The 16387-nt window shown below is 42.4% G+C and overlaps 1 protein-coding gene across 6 annotated transcripts in view; it reads left to right on the plus strand.

Annotated features, from left to right (window-relative positions):
* Positions 1 to 16387, plus strand: part of Ntm (neurotrimin) — a 978968-nt gene that overhangs the window by 570202 nt on the left and 392379 nt on the right. The window lies entirely within an intron of this gene.

The raw sequence follows: 16387 nt of genomic DNA on the forward strand, positions 1-16387 counted from the left end.
AGGTCAAAGTCAACATCCTCGCTCCTAAACTATTTGATAACATTGCCTCTGATTTTTACTTCTATTCCTGTTTATATAAAATGAGTTGTCTGTTTTTCTGTTTTGTTTTGTTTTTTAAAGTACATGGGTGTTTTGTATGCGTGCGTGTATGTGTACCACATACCTACAATGTCAAAGGAAGCCAGAAGAGGTCACTGGATTCTCTGGAACTGGAGTTACAGTTATGAGCTGCTATGCAGGTGCTGCGAACACAACCTGGGTCTTTTGGAAGAGCAGCCAGTGATCTTATCCACTGAGTCATCTCTCCAGCTCCCATCTGCTTGTGTTCTTTTTTTTTTTAAAGATTTATTTATTTATTATGTATACAACATTCTGCCTCCATGTATGCCCACACACCAGAGGAGGGCGCCAGATCTCACCACAGATGGTTGTGAACCACCATGTGGTTGCTGGGAATTGAACTCAGGACCTCTAGAAGAGCAGACAGCGCTCTTAACCACTGAGCCATCTCTCCAGCCCCTCTGCTTGTGTTCTTAAAGAATCCTTTCCCTTGCTTTACAACTAATATCCACTTATGAGTGAGTAGATACCATGTTTGTCTTTCTGGGTCTGAGTTACCTCATTCAGGATGATTTTTTTTTCTCTAGTTCCATCCATTTGCCTGCAAATGTAAAGAAGTCATTGGGTTTTTTTTTTTTGTTTGTTTGTTTGGGTTTTTTGTTTGTTTGTTTTTTGAATTTTCTTCAAAAATAGTACTCCATTGTATAAATATACTACATTTTCTTTATCCGTTCTTTGGTTGAGGGGCATCTGGGTTGCTTCTAGGTTCTGGCTATGGTAACTACCCTGATTGTCATCTTAGAACCGTCATTCAGTAACCAATGGAAGCAGATTCAGAGATTCACAGCCAAGCACTAGGGCCCATCTCCTTGAGTCCAGTAGAAGAAAGATAGAGGAGGGATTATATGAGCAAAGGGGGTCAAGCTCATGATGGGGAAACCCACGGAGACAGCTGATCCAAGCTCGTAGAAGCTCATGGACTCTTCTAGACTGACAGCTGGGGAACCTGCATGTGACCTAACTAAGCCCTCTGCATGTGGGTGACAGTTGTATGGAATGGTCTTTGTGTGGGGCCCCTGGCAGTGGGAGCAAGATTTCTCTTTATTGTATGAACTGGCTCTTTGGAGTCCATTCCTTATGGTGGGATACCATGCTCAGCCTTGATACAGCTCAGCCTTGAGCTTGGTCCTGCCTCAACTTGATATGCTAGGCTTTATTGGCTCTCCATAGGAGGTCTTACCCCCTCTGAGGAGTGGATGGGAGGGAATCAGGGGAGTGGGGACTGTGGTTAGTACATAAAATGAATAAAAACATGAAAAAAAAAAAGAGTCATTTCACAGTTAGAAGTCCTGCTTATCATTTAAGGACATAAATCATGTTACATGACTGTGTTCTAAACTCTGCTTTGGTCCAGTTATCCTCAGAATGAAAGATAAACTCTTGGGCTATGAGCATTCTTATTACCCCAAACCCATCACTGCTGTCTCCCCAGGGCAGAGGCACCCTGAGCTTCTCTTGTTCTGAGATCCACCAAGTCTACCCTCTCTGCTAGGACCTGCCATGGAAGTGTGTGACCACAGACAGCCCTCACCGAAGTCATGTGTCCTTGCCAGTGGTACATCCTCCAGGCCATGCTGATTGAAATAGCTCTTCCCTCCTCTTTCTGTTCCCTTCCCTAACTGTAATTTTCATCATGGCCTTAATACTTAGAAAGGCCTGTTATTTATTTATCTGTTACTTATTTATTGTCTCTTCCCCTAAAATGTAAGATCCACCAGGCCACTGATTTTATTGCTCTCGTTCATAGTGACTGAATTACTGCTGGGACACGCAATATATTAAAGGATATTCGTAGAGTGAATGAAACATTTATTAGGAATAATAGTAGGCTATTAACAGTGGAGATTTTGTTTATCTTTTGCTAGGAAGAGGAAAGTCTGTACTGGCATGGGCTCAGGTGTTATTAAACTGTGCAAATAAGGATGGGTGCTACTGTTGGGTTTGCTTCTAGGTCAGCGGGTGGAATGTGATGTTGAGGAAGAAATTTCCTGGACAGTGGGCAGTGTATCACACCTCATAAAACCAGGGTGTGCGGAATCTAAAGGGCCTTTAAATACACACGTTTACAAGGTGGTTTATAGAAAATCTAATAAACACTAGGAAATAAGGATTATTTTCTAGCCTGAGGCCTACGAACGTGGAAGACAAGAAAGTGGCAGCAGAAGGAAGGCGAACCATGAGCCTGGGATGTAGCAAAATATTCAGTGCCCTTTATTTTAGTTTAAACCTACAACCCCACCCCCAAGACAGGGTGTCTCTGTGTACTCCAGGCTGTCCTATACTCACTCTGTAGACCAGGCTGGCTTTGAACTCAGAGATCCCCCTACCCCTGCCTTCTGAGTGCTATTTGTACCACCCGTCTGGCAAGCCTACTTTCTTAAGAAAGTGCTGCCTCAGGGCTGTAGAGGATAATGTAGGGGCTAGTCACAAAACTTTTCCCAGGTTCAAATCCTGGCTCAACCACCAAGGTCTATGATCTCTGGGACATGGACTCACTGAGCTATGACTCAGTTTACCATCATTTAAGGGATCTGGTAAAAGGAGAACTAAGCCATCAATACAGTGTGGAGTGCTCAAAACAATACATAGCACACCATATAGGGCTGATACTATTGGTACAGCTGAGCGTGCGCCCAGTACCAACTGTCTCTGTACAGGCTGATATGCTTGCTTGCATGCCATCCCTCTTCAGAAGGCAGAGGGCACAGAGGACAGGGCAGGATCAACGCTGCCGCATTCTATAATTTTATGTCATCTTAGCGGTGCAATTGCTTCTGGAAAATCTATGCAAAATTCATCGCTTTGAGACTGACTGGTGGCCCAGGGCCAAGGAGACCTGGGTTTTGCATGGACCTTGGCTCTGTCACAACTTACCACGAGGGGTTACTAAGAAAATCAGCTCTTCTAGACTCCAGCTCTCTGCTGGAATAGCAAGGCAGGCATGCCCCATCCTGCTAGGTTCACTGCTTTTAAAGCAAAGCAGTGGAGAAAAAAAGACTTCTAGTGTCTAAAATATAAATTGTTTATTCTTGTCCATTGACACAGTCCATGACTGTTTTTCCAGGTCTTTCTTAGGTTGATCATATGACAGTTCTACCCAAAAGAGTGTAAGCAATAGCTGTATGCATGCATTGGTCGTCAGACTCTCCCTTGTGAAATACATTGTGCTCTTTCTCCTGATTCCACCTGGCTGCCCAAAATTACCTTGGAAACTGCATCCTCTGTGGCAGATGCTCCTTCAGAGAGGTCCCCGAACAACTGTATAGAGAGGGTACAAGCCCCACCCTACCAGCTGACCCAGAACCCCACTAGATTGCTACACAAGGGAACAATGGGCTTCTGTTTGAATCTGAGCTCTAGAGACCATTTGTTGGCATAACTATCTTTATCTAAATCAAAACTCAACTGTTAGTATGCAATCCATACTTTTCATTTTAATGGCATAGATATATATGTGTATTTTATTTCAAGATTATGAACTTATTAATTTTCTTCAGCAAACCTTTCTGTGATTTTTTTTTAATATGTCTGAAAGCCAGACCCGTGGCCTTTTCAAACTGAAGCCTCCAATGTTTGATTTTCAATTCCTCGACTTTATAACTCTGTACCAAGTAAAATGTCTCCTTTTCTCCGCGAGCCTGTGAAAACCAGTGACAAAGAAAAGTTTTACCTTAAAGCAAATTAACACATATCCGTGATGGCTATAACTGAGATACTGCAATTAGTGGAAATGCCTCTCAGATGACAAATGGCTCATTAGTGGCTGGAGTTTCTTATTTAGTGTAACCCTTTACTCTGAAGGAATTCTAGCTCTTGGTGTTTTCACTGACAGCCCTCGAAGAGACTGATGGATGGTTTGTAGGCTTGGTCTTTAAAATATTGATGAGAAAGGAGACAAAATCACTGTCAGGAGTCAAACTGTGGAAGAGAGTCTTGTTGCTTGGTTTGGGTTACTCACATTGGGAATCTGTGTAGAGGAGAAAGGAAATGTGGGCAAGGGGAGGGCAAAAGGTGAGGTCATTGTGGGAGGGCATAAGGTGAGGTCCTGGTGGGAGACATAAGGCGAGGTCATGGTGGGAGACATAAGGTGAGGTCATGGTGGGAGACATAAGGTGAGGTCATGGTGGGAGACATAAGGTGAGGTCATGGTGGGAGACATAAGGTGAGGTCATGGTGGGAGACATAAGGTGAGGTCATGGTGGGAGACATAAGGTGAGGTCATGGTGGGAGACATAAGGTGAGGTCATGGTGGGAGACATAAGGCGAGGTCATGGTGGGAGACATAAGGTGAGGTCATGGTGGGAGACATAAGGCAAAGTCATAGTGTGAGGCTATAAGACAAGAACATGTTGGGAGACATAAGGCAAAGTCATGGTGTGAGGACTTAAGGCCAAGTCATGATGGGAAGACACAAGGCCAGATCATGTTGGGAGAGTCTCAAAGAGAGGAGGAACTGTGGAAAGTGCAGCTCAGTATCTGCAGGATTGATGTGAACCTGGAGACGCATCAGGCTGCCTCCACCAGCAGCTCTGTCCTCTGTGGTTCTGATTTTACCCCCTATGTGACTGTCTCTTAGATCAGAGAAAGTCTTTGTGGTGAGAGAGATCAGTGCTGTGCTGTGTGCACTGGAAACATACATCTTCCCCAAGTAAACATTAGGCACAGAAAACTTGGAGCAGTTGTCCTTCCTACAGGTTGATGAAATCACTCACTTGAGTACCTGGCAAAAAGGTAGCCTCCCTGTTATGACCCTGAGCAACTCATATGTACCCTGAGCCTGTACAACTCGATGTATCAGGCTCAGTAAACAGTAAACAAATGCATCATGTGGGGTAAAGAACTGACCAGGAGTAAAGTATCCCTTGGGGTGTATAACAGACTTGCAAGCTGGGGAGAACTATACTTTCATGGCGAGAGCCCTGGAAGTCTGCAGAGGAGCTAGATTGAGTGACTCAGAAGCTTATGTGCTCTCCTTATCAAAGGAGAGCAGATACTTGGTGACAAAATTTATAAACTGAAAAAGGAAGAGAAAGCAATTAGACAGGAACCAGAAGGTCCAGTCTGAAGCTGGTAGCATGTGCTTGGAACCCTAGCTACTTAGGAGGCTGAACCAGGAAGACTGCATATCACCTGCCTACCTGGGCAACAGAGTGAGTTCAAGGCTGGCCTATGCCACTGCAAGGTAGGAGATTTTTAAAAGAAAAAAAATTAAAATGTCTTCCCTATAAAAAGAATATAGACAAGGAAATAGACATGATAATCCTATTAAAAATGACATAATCTAGTCACATATTGAATTTTCGCATGGTTTCTTATTAGCAATCATAGTTTATATGTTGTTATATATCAATTAGAATACATTTGTTTCAAAAAGAGGTCTTGCGTACATGTCAGAGCTATTACCACATGGAAATTCAGGGGCATGGAAATGAAGACCTGAGTTTTAGGAGATGAGCAATAAACAACAATCCCGCAGAAACAGACAGCCCCAGCCCTCTGTTGCTTCTACTTTCTGTGTCTATAGCCGCCCTGAAGATATAGATATGGTCCTGGCCATGGTTGGTGTTAGGCTGTGCCTGAGGACTTCCCCTGCCATCACCAGCCATGAGGCTCTAGCTACTGTTGTCTACTGAAATGGCATCATTCATGGGTTTCTGCTATGTTTTTTTTGATATTAAATATAAACCTCATAAGCATTTATGGTATGCATAATATTCATTTTGAGACTACCTGTTGCCATCTTATGATGCTGTAAACGAAGCTGGCATTTTACAACTATGTGTAGATGCACCTGTGTGCTGAAGCAGGTGAACTTTTGGCATTAATGGACTCATAAAATAGATGTGGATTAGGCCTCTTGAGCCGTTCAGAAGAATTATTTGCCATATATTTTATATTTATTCAGTACTCAAGCCTACCGACTGTGGATGATGAGAAAGTGGGTTTTGTTTTGTTTTTTGTGTGTGCCCTCTTCTCATTGGATCATCTCTATTTCCATCTGAAAATCGAACATTGTTCCCTTAGAGCATTTGCAGCAACGTTATTAAGCATTAGGAATAACATTCCCATGTCCCTGGGGTTACTATTAGTATTAAAAGCTAGCCTATTCACTAGTCAAAATTACCATACAATTACAGTAGGTGCTGGGCTCCAAGGCCCATACAAGGAGGCTGGGTTGACTAAAAAGGCAGGTGCTCAGAGTCGCCAGATACAGATCTTTCCCACAAGGTGTCATGGTGGTCTGATCCTCTTGCCTGTCATACTTTGGTATTGTCACCGTGGTTCACACTCTTTCTTTAAAAAGAGACTTCAATAGTCTTTCAGTTTTCTCTTCATGGCACTGGTTCCTCTACTAATTGAAAGGAAGAAGAGATGGAAAGCAGGGACCAGGCTTCCTGGCACTGTAACAGAGACACGAAATCACAGGAGTTCAGGAGCATCAGAGACCCTTTCACAGGTGCCAAGCTTCAAGTGCCAAGGTGACTAGCCTGCCACTAGCTTAGTTAGTTACAATAAGTGCATATTTTATTCAGATGGAGGAACCTAACTCGTATAATACCTGGTCATTAAGGATGTATTCCATAGTGAACATGGACTGTGATGTTGGTACAAATTTAAAGTTGGGACTTAAATTGAGCTGTGAGATGATTCGACTAATCCTTTCAAGGCTTTATATACTTATCTGTGAAACTGTACTAAGTCATACGATAGTCTTTCCTCATTTGCAGTCTCAGTGATCCACAAGCTACCACACTTGCAAATATTAAATGGGAAATCCAGATACATAGTAGTTATCAACTTTAGCTTGCAGGCTTTTGGAGAGTGTGATAAAATCATCCCCTAGCCTCTTCACTCCATCCAGGATGTGAAGTGTCCCTTGTCCCATTTACCCACAGTATACATGCCTGTTAGTTGCAGTCTGAGTTATCAGGTAGACTGTTGGGGCACCATATGTTTGGGTTGAAGTATTCCTATTTTGCTTGATAACGGACTAACAGACAAGTTAGTGGTGCTAACAATTTGGATAGGCAAAAGCGACGCCATGATGTACTAGAATCCTTTAAGTATTGTTTTAGAAAGAAACAATGAATATAGTCAAATAAGATATTTTGAGGGAGAAAGAGGCTACATTCATTCACCTAACTCTTTATTATGCTATATTGCTATAAATAATATATTTTGCTATTAGATTTTTAAAATCTTACACTGTGCCTAAATTATCAGTAAATCCGTACTATCTATATGCACACGTGGGAAACCATGATGTATGTAAGGGTCAGTATATTATCTAATGTTTCAGGTATCAGTTGCAGGCCATGGGATAGATTCTTCAAGAAGAGGTGGGACTGTGGTACCTTAGTACTTACCTGGTAGAATTGCTCTGAGGAGAATGATAGCAACAGCAGCAACCAAAACAAAATCAGCTACTGCAGCATCTAATGAGAGCCTATCATTATGTGATAAATAATTTACGTGGGTCAACTCATCTAATAATCATAATCATTTATAATAATCATGTAAGTTAACATGTAAACTTCTAAGGATTATACCTGGCGCATATCAAGTACTAGGTGTTTCATTATATGCTACAAACAGAGAAAATTACCAAAATCCAACCTAACAAACCAAACAAATAAAAAACCCACAAGTTAAATATTTTAGCATGGATTGAAGATGAGGGAAGTGAGATTCTCCCATGTGTTTAGAGAATTTCTAGATGGAATCATCTGAGACATTTCACCTGTGTTTTGTCTCAAGGCTGACATAGCCTTCCAGTGCTTAAGCATGGCCTCCTCTGGGGCTTGCTTAGCCTGTGTGAATTCCACAACCTTCTCTCCAGTCCTTTCTTTCTCCCCCTGAGATCCCAGCGCTGTGACTCTACTGGGAACATTTTGAATTTCGTCTTTCATTGAACATCCCATCAGGTGCTGTCTGTCTCTTATTTTTTCCACAGCCCCAGGCTTTGTGCTTATATCAGTTCAATTATTTGGTTAAGAAACTATATCTGAGCAGCAAATGCCATTCTAGACCTCGAGACTCAAGAAGACAGAGAGCGAAGGAGCAGCCTAAAGCCAGTACAACTGGGTGTGCTACAGAGGAAAGGGGAAAGGCAGGATGGGGAGCCTTCCTGAAGTAGAACCTTTAAGTGAGATGCCCTGTGTGCTGGGCCGACCTGCTTCATCTATTGGGAGGGAGTGCTCTAGGGGGAAGCAACAATAAAGATGAAAGTGTTGAGGTGGGAACTCTAGGACTTGAACAGATAGGAGAGTTTAAGGCAGAGCTCGACCCAGAGCGTGCGGTCATGGGAACGCATTGGACCTTATGCTGTGTTATGGAGCCATGGGAGCTATCTGATAATTTAGAATTCTGTTCTATTATAAGAGCTTTCCACTTTCTGGTAGTTAATTATTATTTTTTTATCTAGCCGTTATTAAAATGTTACATGCTCTTAAAAGTTATTTGTGCCTCTCCGCCAGAAACAGCCTGCTAGGGAACTTCTCTGGGGCCTCACAATGACCTGTATCAAGTCCCTGACTAACCCTTCCTGTGCTATAAGAGGGCCGCCTCTGGAGAGCCTCTCTCTGTTGTGAGGTTTACACTGACTCACAAAGTCGGAAGTTATTTCCAGCGGAGGCATTCTGAAGATGTCCTGGATGGCTCATGAGGTGTCACAGAAGTACCAGTCCGTTAGTTCCTTGGATGAACAAGCACTATATGGTTCCCTAGGCTTTATTGTCATTTATGATCAGAGCCCTCCATGGCTCATGGTCCTGTGGTAGCTAAAGTGGATGAAATGCTCAGAAGAAATAGTGTTCAGTGAATGCTTCAGCAAAGAGACTGTAAGATGCTGGTCTTATTTTGTTGTTTAATTTAAAATCCCTTTGTCATCTTTATCACAAATACGAAACCCTTGTTTATTATGTATATGGTAGTTTTACATACTTAAGAGATACAGTGTCAAGTCCTGATGTAAGTATGTAGAGTGTCATAAGTACATAAGAATAGTTACAAGGATTACTGTAAAAAAAAAAAAAGGTAGGACACGTATTAGCGAGGAAATGGAGAAAAGAACAATGTGTGTTGTTGTGGAAGGTGAATTAGTGCAGAGTTTATGGAAAACACTCTGGAGGGCTCAAAACACTAAAGCAGAGCTGCTGTCTGGTGTAATAGTCCCACTGGAAGGAGACCCAGGATGCCAAGTAGGTGCGAGTACCGCTACGTACATTGTACTTCTGTTAGAAATGGTTAAGGTTTCTGAGTCAGTCTAGATGTTCAATAGCAGATAATAGGTAAGGAAAATGTTAACTGTGCAATAAGTGGGATACTCTTCAGTTCCCCAAATAATTAAACCCTGTCCTTTGCAAGAGCATGAAACTGGAGGATTGCACGTTAAATGAAGTAAGACCCAGAAACACAAACCCTGTTTGGTCTTGCTCATTTGTGGAATCCAAACAAGTTAACTTCAGAGCAGTAGTGAGTAGAAAAGTGGTTACTAGAGGACGGGAAGGGGAAGTCAGAGGTAGATGTGTGAGATCGCAGTTAGAACGGAGTTAGCACAAACCCGGATGAAAGCACTGTGGTAAAATGTTACCTAGGATGCCAGGGATGTGTTGCGTTTCTCCAGGAAGCCAAAAAAGAGGGTTTTGAATTCTCTTCTTATAAATATATGGTAAGTGCTAGAGGTAAGGAATATGGTCACTTAGTTTTCATGTATTGCCTTGATTGGTACTAAGTTTCTAAATAGTCTGTAGGTACCAATGATTTTGTGATCTCTACTCAATAATTTCAATAAGCTGTATATAACTAAGCGAACTCTTTTAAAGACAATATAAACATATATTCCGCATCTAAATACATTGGGAACTTTGCTATTAATATTTTATGGGTTTTGTGTGTAAGCATACATGTATGAATGTGTACATGTATGATGTATTGTGTATTATGTATGTGTTTGTGGTGCTAGTGATTGAACCAGGACCTCACATATTCTAGGAAGATGCTCTACCACTAAGCTACAATCTTAGTCATTTTCTTTTTGCATAAATTTACTACATAGTAGAAAGTGAGAATGAGTAGAATAGGTATTACTGAGGTCCTGAATGATGCTGAGGTCATGTTTGATGCTGAGATCCTGGTCCATGTAGGTGGAAGTAAGGAAGGATGCAAATTGCCTGTGGTCCTGGGCCTGGTTCTTCTTTTTCTCTTTGTACCTCTCACTGGTCCTGTCTCCTCACAAGCTCTAGGGCATGATGAAAGGCTCATAGGAGAAGCACATGTTTTATGTGCCCTACAAGCCAAATGCATATTGCTTTTCTTTATTATGAAATAGTTTCATATATCATATAAAATACCTCATATTTTCATGTTCCATATCATATGTATACCATATCTGCATATAAATATGTAACAAATCCACCCTGTTCCCTCTGCCCTCCCTAGGAAATAGAACTTATATTCCTTCTGAACTCTGAATTCCAACTTATTTACAACTCCACTCTCCTATGAATAACTGACCAGTGCTTGGAGTTTTCTAATTATTTTTTTTTCCTTTTTAGAGTCATACTAGAGAAGTAATTTTTGTGGTGCTTAAACATCATATTATCAGTAGTGTCTGTTTTTCCTTTATTAGAAAAGAATTTATGTAAATACATGAACAAAGGTGGCAATTTCTCTAAGTCACTTCAGAAAATTAACTGGTCTGCACCGCATTGGTCAGAAGTAGTTTAATGCTCAGAATGTGTGAGTGTGTCTGCCCTTGCAGATGCTAGCAGAAACATTAACAAAGCAGAGAGGACTTTGTATTAGCATAAAGGTACATACCAAATTTTTTGGTAGTGGGTTTACAGGGGCTGTACCTGCGTCTCTTCAAGCATTTTCCATATGTGCTTGGTTTTTGTAATCAGATAAGGATGGCGCTATGCAATCTTATAGACTGGTGACTTTCGGGACTCACATCGCCACATGCCAGTCACTGGGCTTTCTGTCACTCGCTTCCGTGTAGAGGCAGGATGACGAGTGCTTTAAGAGGTCCAGAGACAAACGCACCTCCACTCCTACCCTCAGCTATCCCTTTCCTCTCGGGCAGAGGGAGCGGAAGAAGTGGGATCTTGAAAAGAGACTCAAAATAGCCAGTTTATTCCGAAGGTAACATGGGGGTTGTGTTGTTTTGGAGAAGTACCTAAGAGGCACTGGAAGTTTGAAGAAGGTGATGGCAGACAAGAGTCTGAACCTGTAGGAATGACCTGGGCCAGCCTATGAAGGCCCCTATAAAACCCTGGGTATGTTCCTAGAGGGAGAGAAGGCCTTGAAGCTTCAGGTCTCTGGGATGGGCCCTGCTCTGTGGAGATGCCTCTGTCCATTCCATGGTGAGTCCAGAACATCCTCAACTTATCGGAACCAACAGGACTGAGAAGTGTCAGCTCCAGGTGGCTCTGTGGCTACCATTCCATTAGTGATGCCATACTCGCTGCCCACAGGCCGGGCAACTCTTCTAGACTCTGTCAGACAATGGCAGACAGTAACAGCACACTAAAACCCCTGTCTCATTGAGCTTACCTTTCAGTGGGAATGGTCAAGTTTGGAATTCAGTAAATGACACAGCTATGCGGGAGGAGGGCCGAGGAGGAGCAGAAAGCCTAGACAAAGCTTGAATACCCTTCACGTATCTGTCCATTTTAAATTTCAACAAAATCCAGAAATTTTTTTGACATAAGATGAGAGATGGGGGAACAATTTAAAGACAGCAGTTTATGGCAACCAGTGCTTTTTTTTTTCCTTTTGTAACATTTGAGGAAAGGCAATATAACAAGCTGTACTCAAAATATGTTGTGGTGTCTAAAACTTGTAGAGCAACGACGTTGCTCCTCATTTATCACCCAAGTTCTTCTTCCTCTATCTTAATTGCTTCTGTCAGAAAGAATGGAAAATAGAAGTACTTGGTCTAGCTTTCTTGTGGAAATCTTGTCTCTGACAGAGAGCAGAGGCATCCAGAGACATTTCCGTCTGTGACATTATTCACATCATAGTCTGTCTGTGGCCACGGAAGGTGCAAGGCCTGGCTGGATATGCGCTCTCTGCTTCCAGTACACTCTCCAGAGCCTCCAAAGGCTCCTCGGCACTTCCTGCCTGGCATTGTCATTCAGAAGAGTCAGCCTTAGGGCAACTTACAGCTCCAGGAATTTGAAACCAAATTCCACAGAGTGGTAAAACTGCATGGACACCTGAAGTCTCTTGAAAGCGAGGGCCAGTGAATAAGCCGGAAGTTATCCATAGATTAAACTACCAGACAAATAACAGAATTAATAAATAGACGAGAAGCAGAGCCAGGGCTGGGAGCTGAGCGCCACTAGATCAAGAAGTGTCAGCTTGTCTCTCGGCTTTTCCTCCACCGCGCCAACTGTCAGTAATTTAACTAACATTTTGTAAATAAATGTGGCACTCGGACAGCTGTCAATGTGCCTGCTGTAAACACTCCCTTTGTCCCTAAAAGCTGGCAGTGCTGCTGCATTGCTCCTGCAAGTGCGCCAGCACCGCCAGTTAATGTCTGGGCCAAGAACTGACAGGGAACTTTGGGGACCTGGAGGAGGGTCCATGTCCATGCATCCCACCCTGTGCACCCACAGGCTGCACATCCACTGCACCCAGCCTGGAACACTTGGCCAAGTAGCAATCCACCTCCGTTTTGTGCCTGCCCTTTTGCCAACATAAGAAACAAAGGGCAATGCTTTTCATCACCTTCAACTTTTAGCTGGGCATTCCCTTTCGCTCACCTAGTAGCTTCCCACAGTGGATGTGCTCTTTCAGAATTAGACTTGGTCTGTGTCTAGTCAAAGGCACAGAGCTTACAGTTTCATTTTACAGACGGAGGTGCTTGCTTGATTCTGCATCCTCTAGTTACACCCCCGGGCTTTGGGTTTCTCCCGAGAAGGAGACAGATGGCTCCGGGGTTAATTCTACCAGGCTTTAGCTCTACATTTTACTAAGTGGGTACTACAAGGTCCTCTTTCCCCAGACTCCTTCCCTTGGCTTCCTAATCTACACCTAAGCACAAAGACAGGAAGAGAAAGAATCTGTCTTGATGACTAGGACCCATGGGCAGTGTGTTTGGTCTGTGCTCATCTATGTGCTATACTCAGGGAAGTAAAAGCAAGCCTGGGCAGCTGTGCAGTCACTAGTTAGTGATGACGACAACTCCAGTGGACGTTTCCTGAACTCCTGTTAGGGAGAGAGGGGCAAGGCATATTGCCTTGTACGTTTAATCTCCTATACTTATAAGTACATGGCTGAATGGGGAATTGACTGCAGATAGGCTAAGTCCATGTGTATGTCCTTTATTGAAAAAACACCTACTGTATGTATTTATTTATTGATTGGTTGGTTGGTTGATTGTATGCGTGTATGCATGTGTGTGTGTGTGTGTGTGTGTGTGTGTGTGTGTGCAATTTTGTGTATGCTCCAGTGCAGAGGATGGAGTATAACTTGTGGGAGTTGTTCTTTTCATTTTGTTTTAGCTTCCAGGGATCAAATTCGAGATGTCAGGCTTGGATGCAAGTGTCTTTGCCACTAAGCCATCTTACTGGCCCATCTATGCTCTTAATGACCACACTTAGGCTTTTCCATTTATACCCTGTGAACTATATATGAAATTGTCAATTTTTAAGAAACTAGAAAGATCAAAATAACACCCTTCCCCCCCAAAAAAAAAAACACCTGAGAAGAAGCTTGGATATTTCCTTTGATGAATGAGCTTTGTGTAGTGCTATGACAGAGTGGAAGAAGGGTATTCCATGGATACAGAGCATAGTGTAAATATCCAGAGAACAGGGAAGAAATGCCATTAAGAAAATGGACTGTGTAGTCCACTGAGAAATTTACTTAGCCTCATTAGTAAAATAAGAATAGTAATTAATAGCAACTACCTTGCAGAGATGGTTTGAAGATTAAATAAGATAACCCACATGAAGGATTTAGCGCTGCCTGCCTTAGAGTGATTCATCCATTTGTTGGAACATTCATTAGATATGTGATATGCCATGATTCCAGAACGAGTAAGAGAGACATATGTTCCTGAGACTTACAGTGTAGTCACGTGAGGGGCGAGGGGGAGCCTGCGGAGAACTGTATCCAGATATGTCAGATTTAATAAAGCGCTGGGTGAGGCCGCAGCTGGAGAGGGATAGTGGAAGTTTCAGTAATAGGAAATAACAATGAACTACAAGTGAAGGCAGAGAAGGGGCTGGAAGAGAGTGCTGCAGCAGAGGGAAGATGCTCCTAAGCTGAAAGAGAAGAGAGCACTGAAGGTGGAGTTGGAGGGACCATAGGGTTGTCTAGGAGACAGAGTTAGTCTCCTGCCATTATGTCTGTGGGAGTGACCAGAGCCTTTTAAGTCAAACAGTCAAAGTTTCTTGGCCATAACAAAATGCCCTTCTGAGAGGCATTTAAGTCAGCAAGGAATAGGCTTTGGCAACTTTTAGAGATTATGTAGGTCCCCGAGAGGTACGGGATGGATATGAGCCATGTGCAGATGGTACCCAATGAGCTGTATGTACAGGTGCGCTTCATTGTGTAGCTGAGTTAGAAAGTCAGTACACAAGGGTGTCAGTGACAGCAATATGTACAAATGCTAGAAAGCTAGGACCCTATTGTGTTATCATCATTGTGGTATGCATATAGTGAACTCTTTCTATCCTGAGATATGCTTTTATAATTCCTTGCACTGCTATTGCTTTGAATCAAACATGGACACTAATTTAGATAATATAGCCACCCATTTCCCTACATAAAACCCACTCAGGAAATCTTCTGCTTTCTACTTCACTTGTAAGGCTGAGGTTAACTTCTTGTGTTTACTAATCATAAGTATATCATAAGAACCAGTTTGTGTCCAGGCCCATGCCCAACGTTCTCTAGAGGAAATATTTTGTGATGGAGAAGCTCCTGTGCTTGCTCAACATGTGATGACCACAGACAAAAGGGGGAGAAAAGAGGGTGTGTTGGGAGAAAGCCTGGGAGCACAGATAAGAAGAAAGACTCCCTTGACTGTTTCCTTCATTCCCCTTCGCAAGGTTCTCATTTATTCCAGGGCCAGATAGATGCTCTGTGGCCATAATCATCTCACCCATACAATAATATATTGTAATTAAAACTGCCTTTTTTTGTTTTGATATTCCTCCTTGCAGAATTTTAGGCAGAAACGACAGCGAAATCTCAGCCCTAGATGCAAGCCATGTCTTCTGTAGAACAAAGGAGGGGAATGGGTGGAGGAAGACAGTAACTAATATCACTTTTAAATAAATTACTGGTACTCACCATCATTCAGGCTAGTGTTTTGTTCTCCTGCTAAATCTGTGTAAAATTACCAGCATTGCAATTCTGCTCCTGCAGTGTGATCACTAGGAGGGATAAGAAGGCAGAAGTCAAGGAAATCACACACGTGCGCTTGGTGTATGCATGTAAAGAACCGTTTTGTACATATTCCATCATCATCTAAGAATATCTCTGTCAAAAATCAGTGTTTGGAATGATGAATCAGAGATCTCAACATTTTAAAGTATATTAAATTACACTCTCGCTCTCTCAAGACATTCAAGCGAGCCAATATTTCAAGCAATTTGTCATCAAAGTTGGTTAAAATTAAAATGACAACTTTGGAGCATATAGGATTAAATTTTAATTCATCTTGAAATTAATTTATCTACTACCTTACATTCTTGCAAATAACACTTCAACCCCCCCCAACATTAAGATACTACTGCATACTGTGTGTTTAATTAAAGTTTTGTTGAGTGCATGTGCACGGGTGAATGCTTGTCTCTTCTTCCCTTTGACCAAATGGGTTCTAGGATTTGAATTCAGATTATTAAACTTGGTGGTAAGCATCATTACTGGCTGAGTCACCTTTATGGCTCACTTTTCTTATTTTAATGATTCTTAATATTGATTCTTTCTTGGATGTCTTCTTATCAAGCCCCAAGTGTTGTTATTAAACTACTGGCAAATGGGAAGCAGTCTCAAGATCGGCCATTGCCCTGAAAGAAATGGTCTCTCCTCTGATAACTCAGAGGATAGAACAGTAGTAAACAAACCTTGTACAATATTGACAGAAGCGAGGCAAGTTGCGTACCAGGATATCAGACACTGTGCGGAGTGCGCATGTGTATCTTGTACCCATTCTAGGAGATAGAGTCTCTCTTGATTATAACTCTAATTGCCGTAACTGAGAATAGGCCTCCCAAAAATGCTCAAGGAAGCCAGACTAGTAAATGGT

The sequence above is a fragment of the Microtus pennsylvanicus genome, chromosome 3 (assembly GCF_037038515.1).
Source record: "Microtus pennsylvanicus isolate mMicPen1 chromosome 3, mMicPen1.hap1, whole genome shotgun sequence".
NCBI classification, from domain to species: Eukaryota; Metazoa; Chordata; class Mammalia; order Rodentia; family Cricetidae; genus Microtus; species Microtus pennsylvanicus.